At 42.8% G+C, this 13,731-nt stretch overlaps 1 long non-coding RNA gene across 1 annotated transcript; it reads right to left on the bottom strand.

Moving 5' to 3' along the window:
* Window positions 1–5,701: 5,701 nt before the first annotated feature.
* LOC115032163 lies at window positions 5,702–13,326 on the bottom strand. The gene is made up of 4 exons (XR_003837819.1): window positions 13,233–13,326; window positions 12,920–13,052; window positions 10,195–10,249; window positions 5,702–5,795 (listed from the first exon to the last, which is right to left on the bottom strand). It is a non-coding gene; the product is annotated as an uncharacterized LOC115032163 (long non-coding RNA).
* Between the last annotated feature and the right edge of the window lie 405 nt (window positions 13,327–13,731).

Below are 13,731 nucleotides of genomic sequence, written 5' to 3' on the forward strand. Positions count from 1 at the left end.
GGAGTCCCGGAGCCAAGATGGCGCTCCCTGCAGGGCAGGTCACTGTCCTCCGACTGGGAGGGTGCCGGATGTCTGCGGCCCCTAAAGGGTGCTGCCTCAGCNNCTCTGTGGCTCCCGCCTGTCCCAGAAGCCGTCTCGACTTCCGACTTCTAAACAGTGTCGAGAGTGAAAGATTATGGGAAACCTTCTGGAGTTGGACTAAATGAAACTGTACTATGATGTGGCCACAAGCCTACAGAGCTGGGGGTGTGATGTGGTGGTTTAAATGTGAATGTTCTGCACAGGCTCAGATGCTGGCACTCTTGGTTCCCAGCTGGCAGCTTGGGTACCTTTAGGGGGTATGGTTTTGCTGGAGGAAGTATGCCACTAGAGGTGGGCTTTGAAGTTTCAAAAGCCACACCTCATTCCTACTTGTTTTCTCTGCTTCCTGCACGTAAATCAAGATGTGAGCTCTCAGCTTGCTGCTCCTGTGGCTGTGCCTGCAGTCTCTGTTCCATCATCATGGACTCTAATACTCTAGAACTGCAGTACCAAACAAACCGTTTCTTCTAGATGTTTCTTTGGCCGTGGTGCTTTATTACAGCAATAGAAAAGTAACTGTTACAGGCACACACCATGGAGTATAGTAAAAAAAAAAAAAAAAAAAAAACCTTCTTAACTGATAAGTTCAAACCACCAATATTCTAGGATACTGCTAATGTTTTCAGGAGATCTCTACAGAATCGATTTCTGCATATTTAGTTCAGAAACAGACACAGGAACCTGTGCTCATTTTCTATTTGTCTGCATTATGAATGGGTAGCAGATTACAAAATCCTACGAGTCATTAATGAAAAATATAAGAATGTCCTCACCTATAACCTACACATATCACTTACCCTCTTATCCATAAATACCAAAGATGATTGCACACATTGATATTCCAAAATTAGGCAGAGGAAGCAAATACTTGAGATCTGTGTTCAAGCAAGCCTTTGTAGATGAATACATGGAACCACGCTCAGCCCAGTTGGTGACTGGTTCTAGTTCTCCCAGTGACACCAGAGTCCTTGAATGGTCAAGTCTCTTATATAAGATGTCACCACAGACATACTTTAAACCACATCTCCATTACTTACAATACCTAATACAAAGTGAAGGCTGTGGCAGATAGTTGGACTACTGTGCAGGGAATAATGATATGTTTTTTTTTTTCCAAGTCTGAACATGTTCAGTAAAGACACTGTTTGCTTGCTTGCTTGTTTGTTTATGGTTGTGGTCAGGCAGTTAAGGATTTTTTTTTTTTAATCAAAGAAGAAATCAAAACCAAAATCCACTCACTAGAGAAACTCACTAGAGAAAAAAAAAAAGACACTCACTAGAGAAAAGTAATGGTGCCCTAAATGCAGATGGATTTTCCCTTCAGTATTTTCTAGCCCTTCCTGGTTGAGTCTGGCTGTAGTACCCATGAACATGGAAGGCCAGCTATGTAGTGACACAAAAAAACTGTGTGACTTGTTGAGATGAAGAGCAGAAAGGAACAGGATAATGACATGAGACAGGACTGAGACGTGACCTTTGTGTCGCTGACCTCCTGACCCATCTCTTTGTGGATGCTTGTTAGCCAAGGAGCCAGCCAAACTGACTAATGGTATTCCTGGAAGCCAAGAAACCTGTTGGTTGGTACAGTTAGCTAAAAGAGTAGGAGTGTGTGTCACTCAGAATTGGCTCACAACCTCTGGATCACAACCTATGTCCCACTAGGATTGTGACTGTATTTCTAGGGTAATAGAGAACCTCCAGGGTGGTTATGGAAGAGCCTTGGCCTTCATAGAGGGTAATTCTGGATCGTGCTTTGGGTGGGCAGGGTGAATGAGGACCTGCCTTCAGTTATGCTGGTGTGTTCTTCCCCTGCTGTTCCAGCCACCACCTTTTTGCCACAGCTCTCACTCTAGGTTTTATACATTAATACTCCATATGAACGCTACGTCTACATTGTACTCAGGGACTGAGGCATGCTTCCTATGAAAACGTTAATCAAGCACAAATACATGTCTTACAATTTGCTTTTATGAGTAGCTTCAAATTTTAGTTGATGGGTCTTTCTAAAAAAGTAATACTGCAGCTGCTATTTGATGGCAATCAAGCTTTCTTTCTTCCAGACTGTTGGCAGACTGAAAAGGCATGTGGCATGCTGTTGGGAACACATTCAATGGGTGGGAAAGCCTAGGGTAGCACTGTTGAACTTGAAGCTCAAAACTATGGCTGTGTTTGTCAGGCCTTGAACATACAGAGAAAAAAAGCTGCTGGGCCTTTTGATGAAGATTTGCCTACTGAGGTAATGCTTGGACAGGAGTCAAATTACTCAGAAGAGAAATAAGTTCATGAAGAGCCAAATAAGTACATAGAGGGTTCTCCAAATTCATCAATTATACAACAATGAGCCCCTTAGAATGAGTTATTTCCCAGAGGCAAACTATGCGTTGTTTCATCTTTATTTCCAGAGTCCCAGGCACAGTGCCTGGTGTATGGTAGGCAACTGGACTGAACCACATTGCTTCATGTCCCCTGCAACGGTCCCTCTCACCAGGTAACAGCCACACTTCACCTTGGCTGCTTGGTTATACAGAAGGAGCATCTCCAACCCCCATACCCCTCTCCCCAACCTGATCCACTCCCTTAATTCTTATTCTATTGCTCACTCGCCTTCTCTGCCCCCACACTAGCTGTAGTTGACACTTGCAGAACTCACTGATATAAACAATACAAACCATAAACAATAAATTCCAGGGAGGGAAGGACTGTGGACTTTTGTTTTCCAGTCATGCGATAAATATTGTTTTTGTTGGCTCTCAGCAAATATTTGTTAAAATACTGTGGCAGGAACCCATAATTTTCATGGTTTCCTCTCATGCTAATAATATTCAGAAGGTTTTAAATAATATGAAATAAATTATCCTTCGCATACTCACATAATAATGGGAACTAGAAAAGCAAAATGTTTTGTAAGACAAGCCATGCAGCCAGGAAACACACATGCACGCAGGCACACGTATACACATACACACCACACACAGAAACACATACATACACAGGCACCACCACACAGAGAGATAAACACATACACACACAGACACATTCAGACACACACAGACATACATATACACACTCAGACACACATATACATACATACACACATACACACATACCACACACACACATACACAAAATATACACAAACCAGATAGACACATACCCTCTCACATACAAACACACCACACACATACATACATACACACTCACAAACACATACACACACAAGGCATACCATACACACACACACACATACCATACACACACATATGCGCACATGCATATCATACACTCACACACATACCACACACATATACACACAAACATATACATATCGCACACACACACACATATTGACATGCAAACACACACACACCATACACTCTCTCACACACATTCATTATAGACAGAAGTTACTCTTTATCCTGGAGACCACAGTGGAAATGAAAATGTCTGTGGAGAACTGATTTGTAGGCATTTCAAACACTTTCTTTAAAAAGAACAGACAACCTATTAAGTTTAACCTGAGGGAGTTAGTTTTTCTTATTGCTTTTTGTTTTTGACATAAAGTTAAAAACTCAAATATCATCAACTTCCTTATGCTTGACCCAATCACTCAGTCATCCGTAAACAGTTTCTCCTTGGCGCTGCTCTCTGCAGTCTCGGAATGAGAGAAAAAAGCCCCCTGTTCTGATCTGAGCTGCAGTACTGGAGAGTAAAGAACGTGGTGAATAATGGGGCCCTTTTCTGGTTACAGAGAAAGAGCAGAAACTGAGACTGGTCACATTTAATCTAATACAGGAGCAGTTATAGCCAGCCAGAATACAGTATCCAGTTATTCAAGTCAACAACTTAATAAGCAAAATTCCAGAAGAATGATCAAGACAGCAGGGAGATCCAAGACAGCGACTGCTCTCATTCCGAGGGCCTTGTTTATGAAGTAACCACCTTGTTACAGAGCAGACACAGCCCAAAACGATGCAAGAGAGACAGCCACAGTGCCTGCTGTCAACAATACACAAACAGGGATTCCCCAGTCCAGCCCTGCACCCCCTCAGCCTGTACCAGAAACAGCAGCCCTGGGCAGGGCAATAAGGGTGCTCACTTTGCCCCAAAAGGAATAACCCCACTTCATAACCACGGATCTTGGGGACTATGCTCTATGCCAAGTTAGGTATCAATAAGTAAGAACAAATTAATAACCACATCATTGATACAAAAGGGAGATCTGAAATGATGGGTTAAGCACGGCCCTGACGGCTTCCTTCCTTCCTTTCTTCCTTCCTTCCTTTCTTTCTTTTTTATTTATTAATCATTTTATTCGTTTACATTTCAAATGATATCCCCCTTCTCAGTTTCCCCTCCACAACTCCCCATCCCATCTCCTCTCCGTTTTGCCTCTATGAGGGTGCTCATCCACCCATTCACCCACTCCTGCCTTACCGCTTCTAGCATCCCCTTACCAGGAGAATGACCAAGACAAGCAGAGACCTCCACAGGACCAAGGGTTTCCCTTCCCATTAATGCCAGACAAGGCCATCCTCTGCTATATATGCAGCTGGAGCCATGGGTCTCTCCATGCGTGCTCTTTGGTTGGTGGTTTTCTCCCTGAGATCTCTAGGTGGTCCAGTCCAGCCACCTAGCTCAAAATTTTTAACCCAGAATTGTTTCTGTCTAAAGGAAATGAAGGGACAAAAAAATGGAGCAGAGACTGAAGGAAAGGCCATCCAGAGACCGCTCTACCTAGGGATGGATTCATCCCATCTGCAGACACCAAACTCAGACACTATTGTTGATGTCAAGAAGCGCTTGGTGGCAGGAGCCTGGTATGGCTGTACCCTGAGAGGCTCTGCCAGAACCTAATTAATACAGATGCAAACACTCACAGCACCACTGGACTGAGCCCAGGGACCTCAATGGAAGAGTTAGGGGAAGGGCTGAAGGAGCAGAAAGGGATTGCAACACCATAGTAAGAACAATACTATCAACTAACCGATGGCTTGCTTTCATTTCCCTTCCTCAGCTTTGATTGTTTAAGCTTTCAAGGCTGTCATTCCCCTATGTATTACCCAGGGAATGTAATATGATTTTTATATCCAATTTAATCTAGCCTCATCCCAGAGCAAAACTGCAAGCAAGAACAACAAATGAGCCGGCAACAGCAAGGCACCTAGACAAAGACTGAGAAAGGAACGTCACCATAACTCGGAGGCATCAGAAGAAACTAGCCAACTCTCTGATTCAAATAGACAAGTTTCTGGGGGTTTACAAAGGAGAAGAGAGACCCATAGAAGAATAAGCAGGCTCTTACAAGCTGGACAAAGCTAAGATCCAAGTTCCAAGGGAATGAAATGTAAACACCAAAATGAACATCTGGGTCAGAGTCACATTTCCTTCTCTCGGTCCAATAGTACAAGCCTGAAGATCATCATTATTATACAAGCCTGGGATCTCCGAGACCCTAAAGGCTACAGAAAGCTGCCCAGTCACTGAGAAGCATAAATTATACAAAAGATGAATTTGTGTGTGTGCATGCATGTGCATATGTGCACATGTGTGTGCATGTGCCTGTATTATTGGTTTATCATAATGAAAAGATAGCATATAAAAAGAAGGTGTTTACCTTGTCCTTACCCAACATGAGCTGGAGGTGGGTTAGAAGGAAAAGTCTGCAAATCCAGCTTGGTTGGCACAGAGAGGCTAAGTTGCAAATGTGCTGTGCCCTACAACAGATGCAAAGGCGGTTAGTGCCTCGGTCTGGAAGCCTTGACCCCAGGTTGCTCATCACTGATCATAAAGGGACTGAAGGCAACTAGGAGGTTCAGCAGACAGAGTTACCCAAGAGTCCCCAAACTGTCTATGTTTCATTTCCTGACTGCTTTGGCCAATTATCTATCTGGTTGCCACAGGCAGTGGTTCCTTGTGATGTCAGAATCATCCTGCCAGAAGTGTGAACTATGGCTTTAATCCCAGGACTTGGGGGGTAGAAGTTACAGACCTCTTTTGAGTTCAAGGTTGATCTAATCTACATAGAGAGTTCTACTTCAGCAAGGGCTGCATAATGAAACCCTGTCTCAAATAACAAACAAAAAAGCTAAGGGTGTGTGGAGAGGCTCCCTGTAACAGTGGTTCTCAACCTTCCTAACATCTCAGGCTTACCCAGGAGCTCTCTATGATCTTCTATGCCCAGGACCCAAACACAAAGAACGGTGCCACCCGTGATGGGCTATGTCTTATCTAGCCAACCCACAGAGGCACATGCATAGGCAAACCTGCTCTAGAGAGTTCTTCACTCAGACTCTCTTCCCTAGGAATTCTAGATCATTTCAGGTTAAATGTTAAAGCTAGCCATTCCACCTTCATAAGTAAATCTGCCATACTTCTACCCTTTCCTTAAGACCCCATGAGGCTGCAGCCATAGTGTATTCTTCCTTCCCAAAAGCATCAGGGTGGGCCTCCAGCCAATGTATAAGAATTCCATGAAATTTAAATTTCAATTTAAATCTATAACAAGATGTGTGGTGGCTGAAAAATAAGTCCCCATGTTTCAAATTACCAAGATACTGGGATTTTTTTAAATCTGATTTCTGCCTAACTTTCTAGCACTGGAAAAGCTCAGGGACTTTTAATACAGCGGGAAGGCAGGAAAGTGAGTGTCAGCCAATCAAAGAACGGAAAGGAAAAAGGAGAAGAGAAGACAGGAGAAAGCGGAATGAGCAGAGACCTGCCCCTGAGCCAAGCAGCTTGAAAATGAAAACCAGAACAAGAACAGACAGGGAACTAAACCATGATCCATCAGTGCTCTAGAAGTCTGCACTGTTTCCTTCAGGAGGAGAACTTGATCCAGGCAGTTCTCTCCTCCAGGATCCTGTTCTCCATCCTCTCTTCAACAGTTGTCAAGTTTAAGTGAAGAACGTCAGTGTTTAAGGAAAGCATACCACCCCGTTAAATTTAAAGTTAAAATAATAAGCTCCCCATCTTCCAGATTCCCTTGAAAAGACAAATGTTTTCTACCAGTGCAGGAACTGACATGGTCTGTGCCTGTTTGCCGACGTATCAAGTGGTCTGGACAGATGTGACTCACCAAGAGCAGTAGGGGTTCTCTTTCCAGAGAACTGTGGGCTTAGAGGTTGTGTGGCATACCGTGTACCTGTGGCGGGTGATGCTTTTTTTTTTTTTTCATTCTGCTTCTGTATTTTTCTTTTGACCCGTCTTATAGATTAAAACTTCTATATTCTGATGAACACAACCACATGTTCAAGAGGTTCCAGATCTATAATGCTAGGTAATCTAGCTCCATTCTAGAATATCTGCTTGATTATTTCAATGCTCTGAAGTTCTTCGTCTTGTGTACTTTGTCCATTATTTGCTCTGTCTTCTTCTGTTGATCAGAGACATGATTAAGTCTTTATCTAAAAACCATCATATCTATGCCATCTGTGGGTTCGTTGTCTCTTTAAATCCAGGATTCTAGTCATGTCTTCCTGTTTTATAGCATACATTGAAATTTTTAATTTAACATTAAATGACATGGGTATAAAGTCATGAGGCAATGAATAATATCTTCCTCATAAATATGGGGGCTAAGTTTTCTTCTGACAGAAAATATGCACTGTGACAACTTTAATTCCCTGTTCCCTAAGACCCACATGGTCCCTAGCCCTAGAACTTGCTAACATGGTCTGTACTGACAGCCTGCGGCTATATACCAATGCCGTCTCCTTCAGCACTGCAGGAAGTCCTATGCCCTTTCCCAACACCATGTGGATGCAAAAGGCTGCAATCAGCTTTTCTACAATCCAGATAATGGTCTATGCTCTGTGCTGGATTTCTTAAGGTTTCTTGGCCTAAGAAATCTGCCTATGTGTACAGCCTCATGCTAATCGAAGTGGAGAAGGGAAGGTGGAAACTGGAGAGTCAAAGGCTAGAGTGCCATGCCTGATGGGGCAAGACGCAGTCAGAAGAGGAGAATAGCAGAGTGATAGTGCAGCAACTGCTTCACCCACTTTCCACCTGGATCTATGCCTTTGCACAAAACGCATCCTCCTAGGAAGCCAGCTTCCTCACACAGGGAAGAAGAGCAGAGCTCCTACTGCAGAGCCCTGGATGCAATTCTGGGGTGGCAAGTGCAGCCCCATCCCTCCTTACAACAACCTCAGCAGTGACTCTTAGTTCTTGAGCAAGATGCCATCTGTAAAGTAGGTACCATTGTTAGACATTTAGAAAGTGTCTACAACCCTAAAGACTTTGCCTGCCAACTTTTTATACAGACTCGGATGTGAGAAGGCACCCATGACTATGAATGTCGGGGAGACATTTGAATGTGACTTCCCAAGCTCTCCACATGTGCTTAGTGAATCCGTGTCTTAAACTCACTTACTCAAAGTGAATCATGAGGAATGTCGCCTAAGAATCACTGTCATACTGGAAGTGCCTCTTACTTTATTCTTTAAAGTGTAATTGCTAAGTAATTTAATTACACCAATGTGTGTGTGTGGTGATGCTAAATAATGTTATTTTCCTTTCTTTTCCATGATCCTTATCATAACCTAACAGTATGCATGAGAGGTCACAGGCACACTGTGATGCCTCTCCTAGGAAGTGAACTCATTCATTCATCCATTCATTCACTCATTCATTCATTTCAGCAACCCCCGAGAGATCAGACTCCAAAACTGGGCATGGATCCTGAGTGAAGCATAAAATCAACGGTCAACTAACACGACAGGAATGTGTCCAGCTAAGGTGTTCCACTCTCTAAGCATAAAAACGCCAAGTCCGAATTCAACCCATCTCCTCCATTTATTTCCCTCTTCTTCACAGGCTATTTCTCTAGGTAACTAAGACAGGAGTGTATAAAAGACACTGAAGAAGGGAAAAAGGGAATAGAGGAAAGAAAAGGGAAAGGGGAGGAGAGGAAGAAAAAGAGTCAGAAAACATCAAAGGAAGGGAGGAAAGGAAAAATGACCAGGGGGAAGGGCAGGGGGCAGGGCTAGGAGAAAAGAGAACATGGAAGACCAGAGCTTGGAAGTCAACAGACAGTGCAGGGACAGCTCAGCACTGCATTCTAAATATATACTTACACTGCATTTTAAATGCATACTCCTAGAGTTAAAGGGGAAAAAAAACCTAATTTTTCTAGATGGAAACTCAAAGGTGGCCATAATTTCTATTATACTGTCATAAACTGGGGTGGGGGGAGGGGCCGAGGAAAAGGAGAGAGATATTGGGTGGGGAGGGAGAGAGACAGAGAGAGAGAGACAGACAAACAGAGAGAGAGAGAGAGACAGAGAGAGAGAGAGAGAGCACTAAGGCAGTTTAGAGCAGGTTCCTTGCAGCCGGGTTTTCCTGCAGATAGTAGCAGGACAGATGTTGTGTCCTGTTTGACCCTTCTTCATAGCTCTCCAGCTTCCTGCAGACGGAGCACAGCAAATAACCTGCAGAGGCCACAGGGTCCGTGCTTAGAGGTACCAGTTAGGCCAGAGTGATGGTGCCTTAACTGTAAGCGTTCCAGATGCAGAGAGACAGGCTGCGCGTTCAAAGCCTGGCTTGCCTATGTAGGAAGGTCTCAAAAGCAGAGAAAAGAACTGCCCCAATCTGGGTCATGTAATTTCATTAATTTTAATAGGACAGATACCTTAACTCTTGATCTAAAAAAAATGAATGAGACTAAAATGTGCAAATGTTTGTTTTTGCTGGCTATGTCCAGTGAATATCTAGGTTACAGTATCTGAAACGGCAGGATCATTTCAGCCTGAGAGAGTTCCTAAATTTTTACAAGCATCCCTACCACCGCCACACATGTGTATGTGTGTGTATGTGTGTGTGTGTGTGTGTGTGTGTTGCATATACGTGTGCTCACACATGTTCTCTTATGTGTATACATACAAAGGACAGAGGTTGATCTCATGCCTCTCCCTCAGTCTGTATTTTACTGAACCCAGGGCTTGCCACTGCAGCAGAAATATAGCTCACCAGCAAACCCAGGAATCTGCTTGTCTCTGCCCCCGCAGGGTTGGGTTACAATCCAGCACTATCGAGCCTGGATCTGAACCCAGGTCCAGATGCTGGAGCAGCAATCACTTTACCCCCTGAGCCCAGTCCTGTTCCTTTCTTTCTTACCTTGAGGTTATCAGAGCAGGAAGCCACACCCCATCCCATCGGCGCTGTCTTCCACCTGAAACCCAAGTTCGCAGTGTTACTTTCAAAATCAGAGAGAAAGCTCTCAACAATATGCTGTTAGTTTTTTGTGAGGAGAAGTGCGAGTTCAACTTTGTATTTTTTTAATTATTATTTTAAAAATAAGATTTAAATATTAGCCCGCAGATCAAATGAGTGCACAGTTAAAGGACAAGAGACATCAATGCCAGTGAATTTTCAGTCTGCTTGGCTCTCAGTTTGATGTTCCCCATGTCCATAAGTGCTTGTCATGAGTCCACTGAACACAGACTCTGTACTGTTTAACCCTTTCATCTTCTGGTTCAATTCTTGGTTCTCTCACTTCTTTGATGACAGCAACCCACCTTCCTGACACTGCACAGTTACAAGGGTCGCTCTCATAATATGCTCAATGAAGGAACTCTACTGATTTCATGTATGTGTAAACACATCAGAAAAAAAAAAACAAAAAACAAACTACTGGAGCCTGGACTATATGGTGTGTTACAAAAAGGAAGAGATACATTGTCCTGAAAACAAGGTGGAGAAGGAGAGCCAGCCTGGAAAATTGTCTACTGACCTCCACAGGCACACCTTGACTTCTGATGATGGTGATGATGATGATGATGGTGGTGGTGGTGATGGTGATAATGATGATGATTTAAAAATCTTTTGTGTGATTTTATGATCAAACGATTCTACTAGCACTAAGCAGTGTACCTTAGTCTTTAAACTTACATATAACTTGTACTCTCACTATCTGGAGTTTGAGAAATAGATCTGATAGAGGTTGCTTTAATCTAAAGGAAGACACCGTTCTGTGCATTAGAGGAAAGAAATTTTATATCCAAAATAAATTCCATGTATGCCAATTCATACTACCACTCAAAGCATATGATAGAGACATGGAGACAATAAAAACAACCCCAAGCTCAGCCTAAGGAGTTCTGAGAACTAAAAATAACTCATGGTATCTCTTGAGACAAACCCCAGTGTTCTGAGTCACTTGTCTCCTATCTCAGTTTTATATTTAACCCTCTTTCAAATGGCATTCCAGGGATGAGATGATGTCATTGCTGGCAGGATGTGATGATGTCATTGTTGCTGTTCCGTGAGGACGTGTTAGCTGCCTCCACTTGTTTCACAATTGCTATGTAACCTTATATGTAAATTTGGGATATTCTGAAAAGTGTTGGAGGAGACTGGAAATTCATAATCAAGTAAATAAGATACTGCTGTAGCTTCTATTCTACTTGTTATGAAGAACACAACTAAGGACTGCATTGTGTGTGTGCATCTGTGTCTGTGTGTCTGTGTGTATGTTTCTCTGTGTGTATGTTTCTCTGTATGTATGTGTCTGTGTATGTATGTATGGGTATGTATGTATGTGCATGTGTCTGCCCCTGTGTGTTGTATGCGTGTAGAACATGCACATTAATGTGTGGATACATGCTGTCTGTGTACATGCAGAGACCAGAACAGAACACCCCATGTCTTCTGTCTCCCTCTCTTTATGCTTTAAGACACAGTTTCTCACTGTACTGCAAGCTTATCCTTTGGGCAGACTGGGTCACGCAGCCATGCCTGGATGAAAGGTACCTGACCTGAGATCCTTGTGCTTGCAGAGCAAGTCTCCTACTCACTGAACCATTTATGTAGACCTGTGTTTTCAAAACAACTTATTTTTTTAATGAATCAGTATTTATTTCAATTTCAAAAATAATGATCTACTACTTATTTTGTTCTGGGAATATCAGAAAATGTTTTCTTAGTTGAGCAAACTATCAGTTCACTATTATTTTATACTTTCAATGAGCCCTGAACCTTCATTAACATGAAGATTTAATTTGATTTTTTAAACTTAGGTCTCCACTGTCTGAATAATAAGGTAGTAACATTTGTATGAGTTTGGAGAAAGGAGAATATACATTATTAACTGGTAAAATTCCTTCCAAGTAAGCTTAACCATCAAAAAATGTGATTTTATTATATGGTTAAACAAAAATGCACATTATACTGTGGCAACAATTGTCCCTGAGTTTAGGCTTTCTGCTTTATATTTTCCTAGCACTATAATCTACTATAAATGATAATAAATCTCTTGTGACAGGGCGCTATATTTTACTGTTTGCTTGAAGAATCGTGTGCTCACTCACATACTGGCTTATCAAAAACACTAAGTAGGTATTTAAATTTTCAGAAAAGTCATGCTTTGCTCATCTTGACATACATATGCCCTAACAAATGCAACGACCACCACATGGTCACTACTTTACACAGAGAGTCACGGTGTCTGGGAAGCCAGTGAATTGGGGGTATGTAGAGGTTTGGAAAGATCCCCAGGGTCCACACTCACCTGTTGTGTGATGTTTTCTCCACAGCCCTGACCCTGCATCTGTGAAAGGGAAGTAGCCTTGTGGGGTTGGGCAAAAGTCTCACAGTGAACCTATGCAGCCACTCTTGTGAGAGTGTCAGCCACTGCAAGCAGAGCATCTCCCAAGTTCTGAGACAAGGAAGGTTTCCAATTGGGAAAGTTCTGGAGTTAGACAGTTTCTGTTTCTCTTTTGATGTGCACCTCAGGCATACGGTTGCCTCTCAGCAACCTTAAACGGTGTTCTTGATAACCTTGTGCATGAACTGCTTTCATGGTATGGAATTTTCCACTTGTTCCTACCATGTCAGTGCTTACCAATTTCAGATTTGGCAGTATGCTGGACTTGTGATTTTTCAGATCAGAGATGCTCAGCCTTCATCCTCACACAAATGAAGACAACTCTTGTAGGTTTCAGAGAGGCCGATGTTGTGGCCAATCCTGTCTTCCTCTAGAAGAGGTGGTCAAAGGGAAACATGAGTGTCTGTACTACATGGGGAAGCCAGCCACCAAGGGGGAGCAGCTGTTTCCTGAAGCTTACAGGGCTGCTGGGAAAGTTGTAGGATGTGGAAAGCTGTGGAAAGACTGTGGTCAGAGGCTCCCATGAGTCTGCGCACTGAGACCCACCCACCTTGTATACTCTGAAGGGGGTGGTCTCATGTTTCCGCTGAATGATCTCCAAGGTCCCTATGCTCTGCTGTCTTCACACACAGTGCATATTGCAAGGGGTTCTGAAAAAGAAAACACTCAATAGAAAGCAAAGATCTGCCATTAAAAACAAGTACTCACAGTAGAAGTAGCTTAAAATGATAATATGCATTCTGACTTAGATTTTCCAGTGCATTTTTTACATTTTCAATTTTTACTTCCTTTTATGTTATCTTTTGTCTCTGGGCTGTTATAATTTTGGTGATTTTTTTTTCCACTTAACTTTCTGAGCACACTGTTAAAATGACTACTGGACTATTATTCAAAGCCAAGTGCCTGACAACACCATTATTGACAATGCATTTGCTCTATTGATACCCAAAACATGCTCATCAAGTGGCATCAATACATGCAGCACAGAGGTTCTTCCAGGGCTCGTGGGAGGTGCAGCTCAGCTCTGCCCTTGTTGGGTTCCAAGTAGT

Source organism: Mus caroli, chromosome 10 (assembly GCF_900094665.2).
Source record: "Mus caroli chromosome 10, CAROLI_EIJ_v1.1, whole genome shotgun sequence".
In the NCBI taxonomy this organism is placed as follows: Eukaryota; Metazoa; Chordata; class Mammalia; order Rodentia; family Muridae; genus Mus; species Mus caroli.